This window comes from Cupressus sempervirens, chromosome 3, assembly GCF_028749045.1.
Source record: "Cupressus sempervirens isolate cs-2001-9-10 chromosome 3, ASM2874904v1, whole genome shotgun sequence".
NCBI classification, from domain to species: domain Eukaryota; kingdom Viridiplantae; phylum Streptophyta; class Pinopsida; order Cupressales; family Cupressaceae; genus Cupressus; species Cupressus sempervirens.
Genome location: NC_143120.1, coordinates 158,898,102 through 158,903,892, shown reverse-complemented (window position 1 = coordinate 158,903,892; position 5,791 = coordinate 158,898,102). Strand labels below are relative to the sequence as shown.

Here is a 5,791-nt window from a genome sequence, read left to right as displayed (position 1 = left end):
AAAAAAAAAAATTCTATTAGTGAATCTCTCAATGTTTTATTCTAAATATGATTAATATTGGCAATTATTTTCAAATCATAGTTCTTTTGTATAAAATGTTGAGGAATATCAATAATAATAGGAAGTTCATTAATCACCATGGAATATTACAAATCAAAATTGAATTTTTTTTTACCTCATGGAATATTATGAGGATCATTACATATACTTTAAATCAATAGTGAAAACAAAATATTGGTGATATATCCCTAAAGTAACTAATAATTATGTTAATTATTTGTCAGTTCAATTTAATTTCTCCAATAATATATTATATTTAGGTGACTTAAATCTAATCATGTAACGAATATTGTGGCAAATATTTGAGTTTAAATTTTTCAATAAAATAAATTATTGAGTGAATTTAAATATTCTAAAACTAATTTTTATAAAACTATGGCAATTTAGGTTGTATCAAATCTTAAATTATTAGTCAAATTACTAGCCAAAAAAATCTAAAATTAGCCAATTTCCGAATATTAACCACTAAAAAATACCTTGATTTACAAGATATGCACATCTTCACTACATTATTGTGCCCATAGGTTGTAGGCCTAAGGTAATAATATCATGGGAAATGAGGCCCCTAATTTCATACTATAGATTAATTTTGTTTATGAATTAAATAAGGCTCAAGTATGTAATATGTGCATGCCACCACAACATCCCTTCTTTTTCTGTGGTTGTAAAGTTGTATGTAAACTTATTCCTTGGTTTAATGGGACATTGTGTTATGTACAAAGGTCTATCTACCCAGCATGATTTCAACTACTTACACCCCATGCCTACAATAATCACAAATAATTAAATCTCAACAGAAGTTACATCTAATGTTCATAAAAATAAAAATAATGAGGACATGGTTAGTATAATTTGAAGCATACTATTTTATAATTACTAGTGAAGATTCTTATTATAGGGAATTTTGTTGTTCACATCAATGACAAGATTATCACCTTCATGAGCATATATAGTGGGGCTAGAAAACTTTCCATTCACTATCACAATTGTTTTTGTGTTGCACAATCTGGTCACATTTTTTGTTCCAATCTATAACACATTCTAAACAACTTGATTAAATTAAACTCATTCATATTACCTTATAAACTACCATAAAATAATATTTCAATTATTTTATTGAGAATTATTTGTCTAAGTGAACATAAAAAATAAAAACCCTATATTTATTTGTAAAACATCTTAAACATTCTAGAGGTGGACTTCATCATAATGTTGATTTCGTCCTCTAAATATTTTATATCAAATTAGCCTTTCAAGTTAACTTATAGGTTCTTGTGTTCTTTGGTTTTCAAAATGTGTGCATAATAAGAAGAAATCTATGCCTTCCAAAGTTTTCTTTATTGTTTTATTTCACAGTATCAAGAAATTCTCATAGTATTTTCATTTTAAATTAAGACTAGTTGAAAAGAAAAATTACATCAAAGGACGCATTGAATTTTATTTTTATTTCATTCAAATTGTTAAAAAGCTATCCTGAACCCATATTGTGATTAAGGTCAGATCATACACTCATACTTGGATCCTTCAATGGGTGAAATTGTTAAGCCATCAGAAACAAAAGAGAAGATGTGTTCATTAATGGTGGCCATCTTTAAGGAAAACTAAAATAGGTGTAAAAGAAAATCAAGATTTTTGAGAAAGAAACTACTAAGTAACAAGAAATATAAATCCATTTGATAGAGATACATAGATAATGAAATTCAAATGGAAGCTTTCATAAAGGAACATAGATTAGTGAATTAGTGACACCTTCTTAACTCTTTTATTTTTCAATAGCAGTTACAAATTCATTCCAGCTCTGTGTTATTTAGTTAGGATACAAATATTGTGGATTAGTTATCCTAGAATAACTACTCTTAGTAGGCTAGCACATCAAGGGATAAAGCGAAGACACTAGACAAACTTTTTATTTTTCTTTCAGAAGAAACACTGAAAAAAATTTAAGGGAAAAAAAACAACTTCATGATAGAACATGTACAGCCCCGTGATGGTGTGCACATTGCAAAATTACACACACACATAACATAAGTAATGCCAAGCAGTATAAGACTATCAGTACTATAGTAATGTTGAGAAATATAACATTACAGAAGAATTCTAAAAGAATATAATTATATTTTGAGACTTTTTCTTCTAGATGTATGCCATGGCCGCCCTAATATATTTTCATTTTGTAGGGAGGAAGTTGGTCCAGATGCTTCTCATAAGTTTTTAGGTCAGACATAGTGGTTTGCAAACTACTAGTTGCTACAATAGGGTTTTAGTATTGGCATAGGAGACCTTATTTTTTATGCTACAACCATGGAAGTCATCAATGAAATGATTTCAAAAGCAAAGAATGAAGTCAAGCAACCTATTAAGGCTGCTTAGGAGAAGCAATTAGAGGTAGAACCTAGCCAAACAATGATGGATTCATTTTGAAATAGAGTAAATTAGGTATTTGAATTAGTTAGATATAAACAATTTCCATTAAAAATCGCAACTTGAATCATAGTTCATTGAAGTTACAATGTTTTGAAATACATTTTTTTTTAAATATTTAAAATTGAATCAATTTACAAACTTATGATAAATATTTAACATATAGCTCATTTGAAAAATAGTAGCAAATTAGGAACTCATAATATATTTAACATTAAAATTGAAGCAATTTAAAGAATCATAACATTTATGTTAAATGTATATATATAGTATATCAAATTTTTACTTAATTCCCTGCCTTGTACCTATGTGTCTTCTATTTTCCTTTTTACATGTTAAATAATGCTCACAATGATGTAGGAAGCAATGCACAAAAAAAATTATCCGAGAGTAATAATTTGAAGGCTATGGTTATTGTTGGGTCTAAAAGAAGTTTCATTAACATATCTTGTGGGACAAGAAAATGTAGAAGGGAAGCGAATTCATTATGGATTTGTTGGAAGAACTCTACCGCATTTTACAAAGGATGATAAAGGCCTAGAAAGTCAAGGATTTGTGGAGAATTCCTATCTGAATGGTTTGACTCCTCAAGGGTTCTTTTTCCATGCAATGGGAGGATGTGAAGGTTCGATAGATGTTGTAGTGAAAACATCAGAAATAGGGTATATATAGCATTGTCTTGTGAAAGCTATGGAAGACATCATTGTTAATTATGATGGGACTATTAGGAATTCACTTAGTAGTGTCATCTAGTTCTTGTACGGTGAGGATGGTATGGATATCATTTGGATTGAGTCACAAAAACTTGATTCTCTGAAGATGAAAAGGAAAGAGTTTGAAAATGTTTATAGATATGAATTTCATCAAGAAAACTGGAATCCTAACTACATGTTACCAGAATATTTAGATGATTTGAAAACCACTAGGGAGTTCCAATATGTTTTTGATGCAGAATTGTAGAAACTAGATTCAGAGAGATGGTAGTTAGGCATAGAGATTGCTCCTAGTGGTGATAACTCATGGTCAATGCTTGTAATTCTAAAAAGGCTCATCTAGAATACCCAAAAGACATTCAAAATTGATCCAAGGAAATGATCAAATATGCATCATATTGAGATTGTAGAAGAAATTCACAAGCTTCAAGAAAGGCTAAAGGTTATTCCAAGTAATGATCACATCAACATTAAGGCCTAGAAGAATGCTACTTTTTTCTTCAATATTTTACTACACAGTACATTTGCAAGTAAATGTGTATTAAAAAAGTACCACCTTACCAAGGAAGCATTTGAATGGGTAGTTGGTGAAATTGAATCACATTTCCTTCAGTCCCTAGTAGCCCCATGGGAGATGATTGGATGTGTGGCAGCACAATTTGTTGGTGAACCAACTACTTAATGACATTGAATATTTTCCATTGTGTTGGTGTTAGTGCCAAAATTGTTACTCTGGGTGTTTCCTCAACTTAGAGAAATTATAAATCTAGCAAAGAAAATAAAAAAAACATCACTTTCAGTGTATCTAAAGCTAGAGGTTAACAAGAGAAAAGAAAGAGCAAAGAATGTCCAATGTGCTTTAGAGTACACAATTTTACATAGTGTTAAAGAGGCTACTGAAGTGTGGTGTGATCCAGATCCAATGAGCACTATCATAAAGGAGGATGTTGATTTTGTCAAATCTTATTATGAAATGTCAGTTGAGGATATTGCAGCTAAAAAAATATCTCTATGGTGTTTTGTATCGAATTGAATAGAAAGATGATGGTTGATAAGAAGCTAAGTATGGAAGATATTGCAAAAAAAACAAACCTCAAGTTTGACAATGATTTGACATGCATTTTTGATGATCATAATGTAGGAAAAATTATTCTATGTATACATATTATGAATGAAGAGGCTCCTAAAGGTGAAGTACAAGATTAGAATTTTGAAGCTGGTGCTTTCCTAAAGATTGAGAGTAATATGCTCATAGAATTGGCTCTCTGAGGCATTCCAGATATTAATAAAGTGTTTGTAAAATCTAGAAAAATTAACAAGTTTCATGAGAATGAAGGATTTAAGCCTGAGACAAAATGGATGTTGAACATGTTAGCTATTATGTCTCGTGAAGATGTTGATGCTACAAGGACAACAAGTAATCACTTGATTGAAGTAATTGAGGTGCTTGGAATTAAGGCAATGAGGAAATTTCTTCTAGATGAGCTTCATGTTTTGATTTCTTTTGATGGGTCATATGTGAACTATAGGTATTTAGCTATTTTGTGTGACACAATGACATATTAGGGCCATCTAATGGCCATTACTAGACATGGTATCAATCATAATGATACAAGGCCAATGATGTGATGTTAATTTGAGGAAATAGTTGATATTATTTTGGATTCTATTATTTTTTCTAAAGCAGACCCTCTGAGGGGTGTTAAAGAGAACATCATACTTGGCCAGTTGGCTCCAATTCGTACATGTGATTGTGCTCTATATTTGAATGACCAAATGATACAACAAGAAATTGAACTCTGACTACCTAGCTATATGGAAGGAATAGTAGACTTTGGCATGACACCATCTTGGTCCACAATAATGGGAACACCATACCATGATGGAATGATATCACCTAGCTATTTATTAAGCCCATGTCTCCATACTTCACCAATTACCAATGCCCAATTTTCTCCCTATGTTGTGGGACGACCTTCTCACCATCCTCATCTCTTGGCTACAACCCTTTATCCCCAAGTTATAGCCCCTCATGTCCTATATATAGTCCCATGTTGCTTGGATATAGCTCCACATCTCCAAGTTGTAGTCCCACATCTCCAAGATATAGTCCTACATCACCATCCTATAGTCCAAGTTTGCCTAGATATAGCCCTATGTCTCCAGCATATTCCTTCACTAGTCCTTCTTATTCTCCCACTATTAAATTTGATTGTGACTTTTGGAAAAGATCTATTGGTTGTTCTTTAATATAGTTACTAAATAGAATAAAGCCAAATCTTTAATTTGATGTTATGCTGGTTGGCTTGTCTTGTTTCGATCTATTATATAATTCTATAAATTTTTGAAAGGGCTTCAGTCTTTAATTCCAAGAGATGTCATCTTCACTGAAGTGATTCATTAATCTATTAATTGAATGCCTCCCATTTTTCAAATATTAGGGTGAAAGTGGTGGATTGGCCCTCATAGCTATGTCTTCTACTACACATAACAATCAGCCAGATGTGGTTGATGCAACACTGCACCAAATTAACCAATTTTACTTTCTTTTGTGATAGAATCAACATATATAGCTGAAATGTGCTAAGCTCTATTTA

At 31.3% G+C, this 5,791-nt stretch overlaps 1 pseudogene; it reads left to right on the top strand.

Moving 5' to 3' along the window:
- Positions 1–2,091: 2,091 nt before the first annotated feature.
- Positions 2,092–5,449, top strand: LOC149565249 (DNA-directed RNA polymerase II subunit RPB1 pseudogene; annotated as a pseudogene).
- The last annotated feature ends 342 nt before the right edge of the window (positions 5,450–5,791 follow it).